Below are 16,309 nucleotides of genomic sequence, written 5' to 3' on the forward strand. Positions count from 1 at the left end.
CAATAATATAGGCTCAAATATAAATCACAAACTAAAAGGAGAAACAAAAATACACATTACAGGTTGAAAACCGCTCCCATCTCAGTAACTGATAAAAAGAAAAATAAAAAGATATATTTTTAACAATTCAATTAACCAATTAGATCTAACTGATATATATATGGAACATTATACCAAACAGCTGCAGAATACGCATTCTTTTCAAATACACCTGGTATATTTACCAAAATGGGCCATGAAGCCAGAATCAGTACTCCGGCCATAGTAGAATTAAGTTAGAAATAAGTAACCAAGAGATAACTAGAAAATCATCAAATGTTTATAAATTAAGTGACTGTTTTCTAAATTACCCACAGGTCAGAGAAGAAATAACAAAGCAAATTAGAAAATATGTTTGAACTAAATAATTAAGTATATAAGTATATAATTAAAAGTATAGCTATCAGAATTTGTGGAATGTAGACAAAATAGGGCTTACAGAGAAATTTATAATATCAAACACACACTTTGGAAAAAACCTAAAAAAATTATTTAATCATCTCCTAAGAAGCTAAAAAAGACCAGAAAATTGAATGCAAAAAAGTAGAAGGGAATTTTAAAGAGAAAAAATATCAATAAAATTGAAAACATACAATTTAAAAAAATATTGTATTCAAATAATAAAAATATTTAAGAATTCTACATTGTATAACAGTTTTATAGAGATACAATTTACATATCATAAAATTCACCTTTCAAAAGTGTACAATGCCATGGTTTTTCACGCAGTCAGAGCTAAGTATTCACAATCACCATCTAAGTTCAGAACATTTTATGAATCCCTCCCAAAACCCCACACCCATTAGCAGTCAAACTCTATTTCCCCTTCTCACAGCCACTGAAAATCACTATATCCTTTCTTTTTCTATGGGTTTTTCTATTCTAGACATTTCATATAAATTGAATTATACAATAGGTAGTTGATTATGTCTGGCTTCTTACAGCCAACTATACAGATATTTTTAATCAAGTTTGGGGAAAATATAGATACAGGTTTTTTCCAAAAAATGGTACTTATTATTTTGATATATATTATTTGAATTTGTTTGTCTTACTCAGAAACTACTACTGACAATTTTAGATACATATCCAAATTGCAAATTAATAATCTAGTTTTTTAAGGAGATAGAAGAATTTGGCAACTCTGATATTTTTTGCTTTTATTAGTATAAAATTAGTCAAGATAATTAACTTATTAGAACCTCAGTTTTCTTGATTGTAAAGTAAGAATAACAATATCTAAATTATAAGGCCAGTTAAAAACAAGGACTAGTGAAAACGATGATGCTATTTTCTGAGAATTAACTATGTGCCAGCTTCTATGATAACCACTTAATATAATCCATTTAATCCCCTAAGTGAATTATTCTTTTCCTCATTAGAGTATGAGAAGACAGCTCCCTAACATTTTGCAGCATATAAATGATGAACAGGATGAGGGCACAGGTCAGTACTATCTCAAAGTTTGTGGACTTAACTGCACAATGGCAAATCTTCCTATGATAAAATTTTTCATGCTATTATACCTAATTTCTACGCAATTGTGAATATTGGGGAAAATGTGCTAATTTTTAAAGATTTTCTCCACTGATAGTATAATAAATATGACTCACTAACAATATCACTACCTTTATATTTTATCCACAAATATGATTATTACACTAACACTGTCATTATGACATTGTTAATTTGCCAACATTATTGAATATTAAATTCAGATACTACAATACTAAACCACAATTTCAATAAATTGAGGAATTCTGGATAGAATGTTAGCAAATAACATTCTTTCAACTACATACCACAGAATGAAAGGATACACTTTTTGTTTGTTTTAAAATCTGTTCCTTTGAAATCGGCACTAGACAAGGATGCCCTCTGTTACCACTCCTATTCAATATAGTATTGGAAGTTCTAGCTAGAGCAATTAGGCAAGAAAAAAAGCATAAAGGGTATTCAATCAGAAAAGAGGAAGTCAAATTGTCTCTATATCCTGGCTAGCAGTGTGCAGAAAGCAGAAGCTGGACCCCTTCCTGACAGCTTACACTAAAATTAACTGCAGATGGATTAAAGACTTAAACATAAGACCTAGCACCATAAAAACCTTAGAAGAAAGCTTAGGCAAAACCATTCAGGACATAGGCATAGGCAAGGACTTCATGACTAAAACACCAAAAGCATTGGCAACAAAGCCAAAATAGACAAAATGGATCTAATTAAACTCCAAAGCTTCTGTACAACAAAAGAAAGAATCATTAGAGTGAACTGGCAACCAACAGAATGGGAAAAAATTTTTGCAATCTACCCATCTGACAAAGGGCTAATATCCAGAATCTACAAAGAACGAAAACAGATTTATAAGAAAAACAAATCCATCCAAAAGTGAGTGAAGGATATGAACAGATAGTTTACAAAAGAAGACATATATGAGGTCAACAAACATATGAAAAAATGCTCATTATCACTGATTATTAGAGAAATGCAAATCAAAACCACATTGAGATACCACCTCATGCCAGTTAGAATGGTGATCATTAAAAAATCTGGAGATAACAGATGCTGGAAAGGATGTAAAGAAATAGGAACAATTTTATACTGTTGGTGGGAGTGTACATTAGTTCAACCATTATGGAAGACAGTGTGGCGCTTCCTCAAGGACCTAGAAATAGAAATTCCATTTGACCCAGCAATCCCATTACTGGACATATACCAGAGGATTATAAATCATTCTATTATAAAGACACATGCACATGTATGTTCATAGCAGCACCGTTTACAATAGCAGAGACCTGGAACCAACCCAAAGGCCCATCGAGGATAGACTAGACAAGGAAAGGAAAATGTGGCACATATACACCATGGAATACTACGCATCCACAAAAATGATAAGTTCATGTCCTTTGTAGGGACATGGATGAATCTGGAAACCATCATTCTCAGCAAACTGACACAAGAACAGAAAATCAAACACCGCATGTTCTCACTCATAGGCAGGTGTTAAACAATGAGAACACATGGACACAGGGAGGGAAGCATCACACACTGGGGTCTGTTGTGGAGGGACCAAGGGAGGGACAGCGGGGGGGGGTGGGGAGGATGGGGAGGGATAACATGGGGAGAAATGCCAGATACAGGTGACGGGGGGATGGAGGCAGCAAACCACATTGCCATGTGTGCACCTATGCAACAATCCTGCAGGTTCTGCACATGTACCCTAGAACCTAAAGTACAATTAAAAAATCTGTTCATTTCATAAAATGTTTTTGTATTATCTACAAATATTTCTCTGCTTTTACTATTTATTAAAGAACTTTTAAATTTGTTTTACATCCACACATGAGAAGGAAGTTATATAATGTTATTAAGAAATGGACTAATATCTCTTGAATGCAGTACAATCCTCCAGGTGGCCCTGATCTGACTCTGTTCTCCCCCATTTCCTTGCTTGTAAGTCTCAAGAATAACTGTAGAATGTGCTGGGAATTCAATATTCAGAGAAAAGGAAGAACTGCCTGAAACATCCTGGCTTTGTTTCTCTTTGCCCCTGGAAACAATGTCCTGCAAAGCATTTTCCAAGGACTCACCATGCTCCTGAGGTATATAACCCAGGGTCCTCAGCTGTGATGCAAGTGGAACATGCACAGTTGAAACTTCATCTGCCCTGATCTTAGCTTTTTTGATCCTTGGAGTACTGGTTACAACTGATACTAGGCTTTCCCCCCCCCCCGCCCTTTGCCTGTGTGTAAGTAATAAACTCGCTTTGTACAACTTCTTGCATGTGAGTATGTTCAGTCTCACTGGACTGAGACGAGTGGAAACCAGTGCATGGTAAACCTGCTTTACAATGAGGATCACTCTGAGGTTTACTACAATTGTATCTGTTAAACTTTTTTTTTAGCTAAATATGCTTTGTGAATAGTAATCATCATTATATTATTGACCTGGTAAAGGGTTCTTACTGGATGTATTCTGAAATTGTATGACCTCTAATTCAGTAGTTTACCAACACTTAATTTTAGACTGAACAAAGATCTGTGGACAGAATGTGTTACATCATGATGTAGAACAACACTTGGCTTGAATTCTCTTGATTCCAGGAGATGGTGTGAGGAGAAAGAGAAATAAATTAGATGAGAGATAGGAAAATTTGAGAATAAAAAACAGAATAAAGTTTTAATATATGCCAGAAATGATAATTCACAATTGATCCCTCCTCAGTCTTTTTTTTTTCAAGGTTTGATCTATAAAATATTTTATTTCGTTATTTCACCATGAAATAGTTTAATAAAACAAAAAAATTGAGGAAAAAAAATTAAAATTTTTACATTTTCAACCATACTTAAGGACTTAAATACCAAAATTATAGTTGAATCCCATTAACTATCTATAACCACATCATTGCTAATCATAATCTGTGTATCAGAGAGGATATGCTAGATAAGAAACTATCCACCAAATCACAGCTCTGTAAAACAGTAACAGTTTATTTCTTGCTAATGCTATACATTTCTCAGGTTTGGCACTGAAAAACTCAGAATAATAAAGAGGCCACTATTTTGAATTCTGATGGCCTTGATAAAAGAAAAGTGAAATCTCTGGAGACTGTTACTCCAATAAATAACAGGTTTTCCTGGGAATACCTCATCTTGCTTCAACTAAGATCTTACAGACTTGAATAAATTATGTTGCCCCATTTGGATACATATAGGTTTATAATTACATTATCCTGAAGATTTGACCTTATTATCATTATAAGATCTCCTTTGTCTTCTCTGTCTATAGTAACAATTGAGCCATAAAGTCTATAATGTTTATAAAGTTTGATATTAATATAGCTATGACAGTTCTCTCAGTTATTGCTTGAGTGATATGTCTTCATCATATTATAAATGTGCTCCAATATAGCTCTACTCCCCTTTTGTGCTATTATTGTGATACAAATTATATCTTTAAACATTATAATTCCATCAAAACAGTTTTATATGTATTGCTTTATACAGTTGTCCTTTATATCAGATAGAAGAGAAAAATTACAAACTTTTTCATACTCTTTTTGATAGTTACCTATGTAGTTACCTTTACTAGTACTCTTTTGATGTAGATTTGAGTTACAATCCAGTGTTCTTATTTTTATACAGCTTGAAGAACTCTTTATTATTTATTGTTTATTGTAGAAAAATTCTGCTATTGATAGTTTCTCTTATTTTTAATATGCAAAGAGCTTAATTTGACCATCATACTTAAAAGATAGTTTTACTTGAACTAATAATATTCTTGGTTCAAAGTATGTTCTCCTTTACCACTTTGCTATTCTATCCAACTGCTTTTAACTTCCATGATTTCTGGGAAAAAAAAGTCAGCAGTAGATCTTATGGAAACTCACTTACTTGTAGTGAGTAATTTTTCTTTCTCTATTTTCAAGAGGATCTCCTTGTCTTTAGTTTTGACAGTCTGTAATGTGATTAGATGTGTATCTCTGAGTTTATCTCACATGGATTTTAAATTTCATGAATATACAAATTAATTGTATACACCAAATTTGAGACTTAATTTGATATAATTTCTTCAAATAAACTTCCTTCTTTCTTTCTTTCCTTTCTTTTGGAACTCCCATTTTCTGTATGTTGTTATACTTGATGGTGTCCTTTAGGTCTCTGAGATTATTCATTTTGTATTTTTTTATTGCATTCAGCTGGATTACCTCAATTTATCTTCATGTTAGCTGATTCTTTTTCTACCAGATCAAATGTGTTGTAGAATTCTTCTAGTGACTTGTCAATTTCAGTTATTATACTTTTCAATTCCAGAATTTTTATACTAATCTCTTAAATTGTGTATCTTTGTTGGTATTCACTATTTTATAAGACATTACCTTCACATTTTAATTGTCTAGGTATGTTTTCCTGTGATTATTTAAACATATAAATAATTTACCTTAAATATTTCTGAAATAACTTTTACATCTGAGCTTCTTCAAAAATCATTTTCTTTGAGTATTTTTATTTTTATTATTTGGTACATAGACCATATTTTCTCATTTCTTTATGGATCTCTCTTTAAAAATAAAACTGGGCATTTAAAATAGAATGTGGGACCACTGGAAAACAGATTTTTTCCTAATTTGGGGTGTGAGAGTTTATGGTTGTTAGGGGATATTGTCACTGCAGTTGCTGTTAATCTGTTATTTCAGATTTTTACTGGACTAGTAGTTCTTTATAGTCTGTATACTTTTGTCAAGTGCAGTTACAGACGCGTTTGCTAGGTTATCTCAGCAGTTAGATAACGATCAGACAGAAATTTCCTTAAGTGACTTTAACCAATAGATCTGCCAGTCTTTGCCTGGGGGCTCTGTATACGTTGGGAAATGCTTTTAATGCTCCATTAGGAAGTTTGCAACTATAGGCTTCATTTTCTGCTTGCATAGGCCCTCAGAGTCAGCCACAGATGAGAATTTAGGACCTTGGCAGGGCTTACCTAAAATACATACAACCCAGCACCCATGTATGTCCTTTATATCTCCAGGATATGTCAGAGTTTTGAAAAATTATCTCTGGAAACCTCTTTCTCATTTGTCTAAGGACTTTTGGTCAGACTATTATTAACCCCAATTTGTATCATCGCCTCAGTCAGCAGTGATGTTAAACCATTACTGCTAGCTGTTTTCAACAAGTGTTCTAAAGATAAGGACATGAATGCAAAGTTATTCCTGAGTCAGATCAAGTAAAAATAAATCCAGATAATGGAGTTATTTAAGGAACTACCAGACATACCCCATGGTGACATTTTCCTCTAAATCTATCTTGCCATTTCTGATGTGTGCTAGGTTTCTGGCTTTCACAGTTACCTTACTTGCAAGGCATTTCATTTTCTGGACTTCCATAGCGCTGAAAAGAAAACATGTCAATAGGATAAGTTAAAGTGTCAAATGTTCCTATTTCTTACTAAGTGTATTAGTCCATTCTCATACTGCTAATAAAGACATGCCTGAGACTAGGTAATTCATAAAAGACAGAGGTTTAATTGACTCACAGTTCTGCAGGATTGGGGAGGCCTCAGGAAACTTGCAATCATGGGAGAAGATGAAGGGGAAGCAAACATGTCCTTTACATGGAAGCAGGAAGGAGAAGAATGAGTTCCCAGCAAAGGGGTAAGCTCCTTATAAAACCATCAAATCTCATCAGAACTCACTCACTATCATGAGAACAGGAAGGGTGAAACTGCTGCCATGATTCAGTTATCTCTACCCAGTCCCCACCATGAGACATGGAGATTATGGGAACTACAATTCAAGATGCTATTTGGGTGGGGACATGGCCAAACCATATTACTGAGATTCAGTCATTTTTCCTGAATAAACTCTTCTTGAATTATTAAAACCATTGGGATAATTTCCAGAATTTTGAAAAACAAAATGTTCCTTATGACAATTGTTGCAAGTGTTGCCACTGTTTTTATAAAGAGGAAGCTTTTAAGAGCTTCTATTTCCAACATTGTGAAAGTCCATTTCCCCAGACTGTAGTAGTTTTTAATTGACTAATTTTGCACATAAAATGATACGACCTCTATATAAAATGTAAAATTTATATCAAACACCATTATGCAGACTGAAAAAAGTAAAATAACAGTAAACATAGAAGGTTCAAATTTTGATAACTTTATTTAAATTCCTTTTTTTAATGGCTCAGTCTTATTGTCATTTTCAAAATGAGTAAGTGAATGTGTGTGTGTGTGTGTGTGTGTGTGTGTGTGTGTGTCTGAGAGAGAGAGAGACAGAGAGACAGAGAGACAGAGAGAGAGAGAGAGAAAGAGCGCTTCTCATCAGGCTTTGAACTTTGTGAAAACAAAGGTTCCGAAGAAAAATAAAATTAATGTTCTTCATGATTTTATTATCCTCAACCCTTTAGGTGTTAATGGGGCGTGTTTTATAAGAACTAATTTTCATCTCGTTTGTATTTACTCATGTAATGTCAGCTAGTCAACACAAATACACAATGGCAGGTTACTCTGTAGCCTATTAACAGGCAGTAATGCAGTGGAATTTCAATTAGTCAAGTGACAGTCAGCTACAATCCCAGAAGAATGAAATCAGATAATGTGCAGGATTATGTCTTTATGTTTGGCTAAAAAGCTTAATTATGAATTCCATTAATTTATTTGGTTATTTTATTATTAGCACAAAGATGTTGCTTTATTGGCAAATTCTAGCATAGCCTTTTCTTCCTTTGGATATTTTAGTGACCATAAATGTGGAAGTGTGATTCAAACAGCCCAGTATTCTATTGGAAAAGAGAGAGAAGGTAAGGGAGAGCACAGCAGGCAAAAATACAGCCTTATGCCAGTAATCCTGAGACTCTCTAAAGAAAGGAGTGTCCTTTCATTCCCTACATAATAACTGTGACTTTCATTTTATCACATGTGGGATTTAACTTATCTGTGAGTTCCTGCTCTAATCCAATCTGTTACTAAATTACCAATGTAACAAGAGAGATTGAAGGGGTTAGAAAAATCTTAGACTACTATAAGTTTACAACAATCCTCCATAACACAAGTTTACCAATATAACAAACCTGCACATGTACTCCTAAACTTAAAAGTTAACAAAAGAACGTGATAAATCTCAAAGAGGAATTTCTTTTTCTTTCCTCTAAGGAGAGGCATGGATTATTTGTTGACTTTCATATTTTTAAATAACATGTGTTTTGCCTACATTTTGATATTATGTACATTTTGATATAAATGAAGATAAATGTTACATCTATGTACAACTATATTACATTTTCTCTACTAGTCTACAAGTAACTTTGATAAATTTACATGTATTATTATATTATCTTATGATAGAAATACATATGTGAAAATATAACCATGTAACTTAGACCTATAAAGATTTATTTTCAATGGCTTTGCTTAGAGATTCCCAATATCCCTTTTATGCCTGAATTAAAACAAATACATTTTAATAGTAATGCTTTGTATACCAGGAATGGTAGTGAGAAAAATATCAACATAGAAGCCCCAATGTTCTTTATTTTAAAATGTTCTGTTTTAGCCAATTACATGTAAAATGATGTTGAAACAAGTAGCACAAGGTACCCACTGATATAGCTATTACAAATCTACAAATATTGGCCCAGCATTAATAACAAATTGCATTTATTAAATGTACTGCAGGAGTAATTCATTTCAACAAAACCTGGAGAGACAGCTCAAGTCATCTATCTATTAAATATTTAATAGTATACATATCAAGATGTATCTTCATTCCTTACAAACACAATCAGTTTTTTTATTATTAGTTAAATAATTTTGTATTTGAGTCAGCAGGATGTGTCATTGCCTTCAGAGTATCTTATCATAATCCCTAGATTTGAACTCTAAATAGGTCAATAATTCCTTCAGTAATTGACATTAATATTTTTATAAATATGCAACATTCTATACGTTCTTTTCAATTTTTGCTATCTGCACCTTCAAGTGATTGGAAAAGATCTATTCACATTATCAAGGATAGTAGTTTTTCTCGAAGGCAACTGATATAACACAAGACCACATGTTAAAGACATCTAAAATTACATTCACAACACCTAGATTACTGTTTATCTTAGTCCATTTGCGTTGGTATAAATGTATTCCTGAGGCTGGGTAATTTATAAAGAAGGTTATTTGGCGTACAGTTCTGCAGGATGTACAAGGAGCATGGCACTGTAATTTGCATCTGGAGAAGGCCTACAGCTATTTCCACTCATGGTGAAAGAGGAAGGGGAGCCAGCATGCATACATTAACTTGGTCCAAAAGTAATTGCCATTTTAAAAAATGGCAAAAACCACAGTTACTTTTGCACCAACCTAATAGCTCACATGGCAATAGGGGAAGCAAGATGAGGGAAGGTGCCGTATTCTTTTTAATAACCAGCTGTCACAGAAGCTAATAGAGAGAGAATTCACTCATTACTTTAAGTACAGATCCAAGCCATCCATGAGGGATCCACCCCCATGAACCATATACCTCCCAGTAGGCCTCCACTCTAATGTCAGAGATCAAATTTCAACATGAGGTTTGGGGGATAAATGTACAAACCATAGCAGTTTGATTTAATTAGTGGGTACTACACTATAGACACATTAATCTTACTACCACAGGTAAATATCTGTTCTATGAATGTAGCAAATGAAGGTGTAATTACTTTAGGAATATATATGTTCCCAAATTCATTAAATTACATTCATCAGATGCTAAAGATTTTCTGCAAGAAAAAATTAAGTGCATAGAAGGAAAAACTATACACTTGACACCTGAGGTCAATAAGTGTGTACCTAATTTTTAAGATATCAAAACATACTTTATACAAAGTATAATGTCAAATGATTTGGATCAGACATGGATTCAAAGGTCAGTTCTGTTATTTTACTAGTGATATGACTGAACAATTTGTATAATCTCTCTGAACTCAGTACCGTTATCTGGTAAACAGATATATGTCTGGCCCATAATATGCCCAACACATAGTAAGTACTCTGTAGACAATGCCTATTATATGAGGGAAGAAAACATTTTTTTTTTAGTTGCATTTAAGATCAACAATAGTAAACTTTTGGTATTTGTAACCCATGCTCCTTTTACCACTACTCAACTATCATCCATTCAACTTTGCCTTTCTAGATAGGGTAATCCAAATATTTTATTTCCTAAGCAAAAAAGATATATTTTCAGTACAAACATGATTTCTATTCCTAGCCAAGATTAATTGTTGACTCTGTACAAACCAGAGCATCGTTAAATAAATTTTAGTACATGAAAAAACAAAGGCATATAAGGGTCCCCAGAATGAAAAGTTAATGGAGACTGAAGTCGAGAACTGAAGGCGGGAGGCTAGGAAGAGTTGGCTGTTTAAGTCCAAAGAAAAGACAATTAGAACAAATCAATTTTTGGTAGAAGAAAAATGTTTCTTGAGAATTGTTAACCATTATTGCCCCATGTATTCTCTCTTCTTCTAAAATCCATTCTAGTAAAATACATGCTTCTTATTCTGTCTTTTGTAATCTATGTTATTTTATAGGAATTAAGATACCTGTTGAATTCTGCACTAGATTGGTGTCAAATAACAGCTCCTTCTGGGGAAGAGCCACACTGGCATTCTTATGATAACTATTTGGCCTGAGAGTAGGAAAGCAAAAGGAATCAATGTAAGAGAAAAGAATGAGTGTCCAGAAATTAACCTGAGAATATGTATGGAAAAGTATGCATTTCAAATAAGAGAAGGAAAACAGGATTTATTTAATAATGTTCAAAAATATGGTGAATTGAAGGGAAAAGAGGAAGTATTGCAAAGTGGATTATAATTTTAAATACTTACTAAAGTCCATAATTATATCAAGAGACAATTTAAGATCTATAAGAATAGAATTTTTTTTTTATCACGTTTAGAGATGTTTCCCTCATTCTTAGAAAAATGTCAATTGTATGGTTGGTACTTAGCAATTTAATTTTATTAAATAAATGAATAAACACTATGATAAACACCTTACCTATATTTTTCTTTTTAGATTGTCAGATTATTTCCCCTAAAATTGACTAAATCAATACTAGCCAAATTTTCTCCTGCAGCAGTTTTCTTTTAATAGTGCCTGGTATATAGTAAATGACCTTCAGCTAAAACCATTTCAAAAGTTAGAGTTCACCTCTACCCTACATTAAACAGAAATAATGCTTCTCTACTTTCATGGTAACTATTTTGAAATAATCTTTAAATAAAAAATAGGCTCTTCATTTAAATTTAAATGGTCCTATAAAAATTTAGAGAGAATTTTTTGTTGACCTATATATACTCTGGACATTTGATTAGAATCATACTCCATTACCAGACAACTAATCTAGGTCATAGTATAAAGTTAATAAATATGCTTAAAATTGAAGGAGAGTTCAGAGTGGTCATGAATTTCCAAGCTATATTTCATAGAGATAATATTTGACTGCCTCAAAAAAATGAGACAGAAATTGGTAAAGAAGAGAACAGAGCTTTTTATGTGTTAGCAATAAAATGAGAAATGCATAATTAAGGATAATTATAGTTATCATTTTGTGAGTTGGATTGCTTGTCTCTCTGTATATAAGCACTGTGATACACATTTTAGAACTACTTTTACATACTTAGAACACACTTTTACAGGCTTAGAACATGCTTTTCATTCAATGCAAGAAATATATATCATTCATAATGAATTAACCTTATAAGTTCCACATGTATAAGTATATATAATTATGAACTAATTTATAAAAAAATCTTGTATCTCTAGAGTTTTGTAATAAAATGCCACAAATAACAGGAAAGACACAAATAAATATCCTCAGATACTCATTTATAACAGTACTGTATAATGGGAAGGAGTTTCTCTCTACCACACCAAACTAAGAGAAATTACTGGCATATTGCAAAAACACAAGCCAAATAATACTGTCCACATGACTGAATAAAAAGTGCATGTATAACTATTTAAAGTATTTTGTTATCTTAATATTTCAAATGTTCTAATATAAAATGTCATTTTAAATATCACAAAAATTATACAAAATACTGAATTCCAATTTACAATGCTGTTTCTAATAAAAGGATCATCATACTTTTTAAAAGCTGTCTCAGCGCGCGCACACACACACACACACACACACACACACAGGTATGCATTTTTTAAGCCAAAATTTGACTACTTTAGAAAGCCATAATTAATATTTCATTGCCTCTTATTTCTTTAAACTATCCTTCTTTAGGAATTTATTTTGTTGTCTCTTAATATCAGTTGAATTTCTTTTCTATTTTTAGAACTGAACACTTTCTCCCAGGGTAGGATGTTTATTAGTGATTTTATTTTCATTTTACATCATAATATTAAATCAAATATTTAAGAATAAATAACTGAATCAATCTCAAAACCAAATACTCCTCTCCTTCTATTAAAAACTTTTAAGAAGTTTTACCAAGAACACAGAAATTGAACTGTATACTTAACTATTTTAAATTTTTGTTTCATTATAAGAAAGTTTATAATTACAAAGAAAAAATATACATATATAATGTATAAATTATTAACAAAAACATAAACATCTACTTACCCACAGAAAACTTAAAAAACAGAACATCTTGTATAGCTTTGAAGCTTCCAGCAGCCACTCCAGGATACTGTCAATCCTGCAAGATATAAATAATATGTGAAATTTTGAGCCTATGTTCCTTTATTTTATACATACACGTTTGTTTGTGTGTTCCAAATCTTCAGTCTGAAGATATATTGAGTATTAAAGCTTAAATTCTTTAGAGTCATACATTAAAAGCACAAAAAATTGAAAGTTAATTCAGATGTAAATCCTAACCCACACTTAAGGGTGAGAGAAAGTAAGATAGCAGTGAGAACTATTTCAGTCCTGATATGGATAAAGCGGACAGTGGGTCTACATTTTATGTGACATAAATTAATTAAAATTCCATGACTATTATTCAACGTAACCTGAAAGTTCTTGTTATCACTGCTTTAGTTTCACCTTTGAATTTAATTTGAATCATTTATTTGTTAAATATTTCAATATTTTTTACTGCCCCTTACCTACCAAGTCCTGAACTTGGCACTGGACAAAAGAGCGTCTAAGCTAAACATAGAGAGTTCAGTCATGAATCTTCTAGTGTCAGAGAAAGAAATTAATGAAGCAATTATGGAAATAAGTAAATGCATACAAACTATTATATGTTTATGAATCAAATCTAACTTCAGGTAGCGATATGCAATAAAGTGGATATCACTAATGATGTACAATGATAGTAGAAAACTATAATTTGCCTTTCTTCATTTTCAACATAAAGGGTAAAAAAGTAAGATAAACCTTGGATTCTAGTAATAAGTTTTCTTAGTCATTAACAAATTTGAAAAACATTCAAACTAGTTTTATATATGCATTTATACCTTGGACTTCACAAAGCAAATAACAAGAATATTCAGTAGCTATCTAAATAATCCTACCAATTAAAAAAAAGAAGAAAAATGTATGGAGAGGGAGGAACTGCCCTCAGGACCTGGAGAAAAAAGAAAATTGTTCTTTTCTTCTTTTGTTTTTCTGCATAATACACATAATACTTTCATTTACTAACATTGGAATACAGATTTTCTATACACATATTACCTATGTAATAAAAATGTACATGCCATGAGTGTATGTCACTGTATAGAGTTTTAGAAATCTTGAACTTATGCTTCCTGTTCACACCAGTTTCTCCTCTTCTTCCTCCCGTCATGTCCATCATTAAAAGACAGACAAAAGAGACAAGTGTCATATGTGTTGGTCAGGGCCCAGAATTTGATACACTCCTTGTACAATACATGGGGACATGCCATTGGATGCAATTCACTGGGCTGGATGAGTTTCTCGTACATTAGACACAGCCTACAGGTGGCTGGAGCATGTGAAGACCTTCCAGGGCATGAAACTTGGACAGACGGCAAGAACACTGGGATACTGATTTGGGCCAGTGGAGGCAGGAACAAGAACTGGATGTGACCAAGTAGCTGAGAACTTGCTGCCACCCACTCATGTTCTGCCAGTCATGGCGCAACCAACTGGATAAGCTCCTCCATGGTCAGGCCTGCCATGGTGGTACGTGCTGTCTTGATCTGCTGAGGAATGTTGGTCATCTGGGCCTTACTGCACTGTGGGAACCGAGTCAACCGCTTCTCCAAGATTTTCTCCAGTTTGTCTACTGGTGGGGGCAGGGGAGTTTCAGTAGAAGCCTTACCACCCAAGCCTGGGGGATTTGGGATAGAGGCAGCAGGGGGCATGTGCAGACTATGCGGGCTGACAAGGGAACCCAAGCCAGGGATATTTCTGCCATGGGAGCCAGGAAGGGGTGAGGAAGCCTGGATGGCCTAGAAAAGGGCGGGGTTCAGGATTGGGAAGGACAAGGAACAGGGATCTGCACTAGGCATAACCATGGGCATTGTGACCCGCCAAATGAAGAAGGGCATCCAAGGAACCAGAGAGGGACTAGGTTGAAATACCTGAAGCATGAAGTCTGTCTCTGACAGGGGTGGAGGTAAAGTGGGAGTAGGGATTTGAGGAAGGCTGCTCAGCTTGGCTCCATTCCTCACTAACTGGATATGACTATTAAATTGGTCGTGAATATTCTTCGTCTTCCGACCTCCATTCAGTCTCGTCTCCCTCTCTTGTTTGGAACGAACAGTCTCCAGTTTCACCTTAAAATCAGTCTGTACTGCAATGTTCTGAGAAAGCTTCAGGGAAGAGCAATCTTTGTCATCATCCTGATTCACTCGGACTCCTTCAACTCCATTTGCGGGAGGCATTGCCGGTCGGAAATCCAAGTGTACGTCCCTGTCACCTTCCTTTAGGATGGAGGCTTGTGGGGATTTCTCTTCACAGTACTTCCCAGAGGCAAGCTGCTTTGTATGTCACTCTGCCTCATGAAGCCAAGTGACTGGATGGAGGCTCTCCCGGAGGCTTGTGAACCCGTCCTCTCCTCCTGTGCTGACCACGTCCTTCAAATCAGACTGAGACCCCCTGGCAGGAAGACAAAGGGCTGTGGCTACCAAGTTTTCTCCTAAAATCACCTGGTGCACTGCGGAAGTGTCACCTGCTGATAAACCAAGATTCTGACCCCAGTGCTCCAAACTGACATTTCTGTGTATTTTCCTTGATTATCGTTTGGCTACTTACACTAGACAGAGGCGAGTTCCTCTGCTTCTGTGCAGTTTTTGGTGCTCAGACCATCTTGGAGACCTTCGTCTGATTTGGAAGCACATAAACTAGAGGATTCCGGAGGACTGGGAGCATTGGCCACAGGAGCAGCCACCTCAGGCACTGCCATTATGCTCTGAGCGGCGAAGCGGGGTGAGGGGGCGGCAGAGACACGGGGGAGGGGTCGAGCGCCGGCCAGCGCGGCACCTCCTCCTTCCCGCGGCAGGAGCTGAGGGACCCTGAGAGGAGAGGCCGCGCCGCCCCCGACGTCGCCCTCTGGCGGCGAGAGCCGGCACTGCCGGGTCACGGGGATGCTCCGGGAGACCCCTGAGATACAAGTGGACTCTCCGGGGACGCAGGAAAGAAGGGAAAACTCAGTGCGAAAAGAAAGGCCACCTAGCGGGGCAGGAACCCCTCTGAGAAGATTACAGGGACAGTCGGGGCCACGGCAGTCAGAGGGAGAAGAGCAAAGAGGCGCTTTTATAGGTTGGAACCAAGATGCCCCTTAGAGAGGACGCCATGAAGAACCCTCTGAAG

The 16,309-nt window shown here is 34.9% G+C and overlaps 1 pseudogene; it reads right to left on the bottom strand.

Annotated features, from left to right (window-relative positions):
* Positions 1–635: 635 nt before the first annotated feature.
* On the bottom strand, positions 636–15,943 carry LOC108318490 (annotated as a pseudogene).
* Between the last annotated feature and the right edge of the window lie 366 nt (positions 15,944–16,309).

This window comes from Cebus imitator, unplaced genomic scaffold (assembly GCF_001604975.1).
Source record: "Cebus imitator isolate Cc_AM_T3 unplaced genomic scaffold, Cebus_imitator-1.0 Scaffold219, whole genome shotgun sequence".
NCBI lineage: Eukaryota > Metazoa > Chordata > Mammalia > Primates > Cebidae > Cebus > Cebus imitator.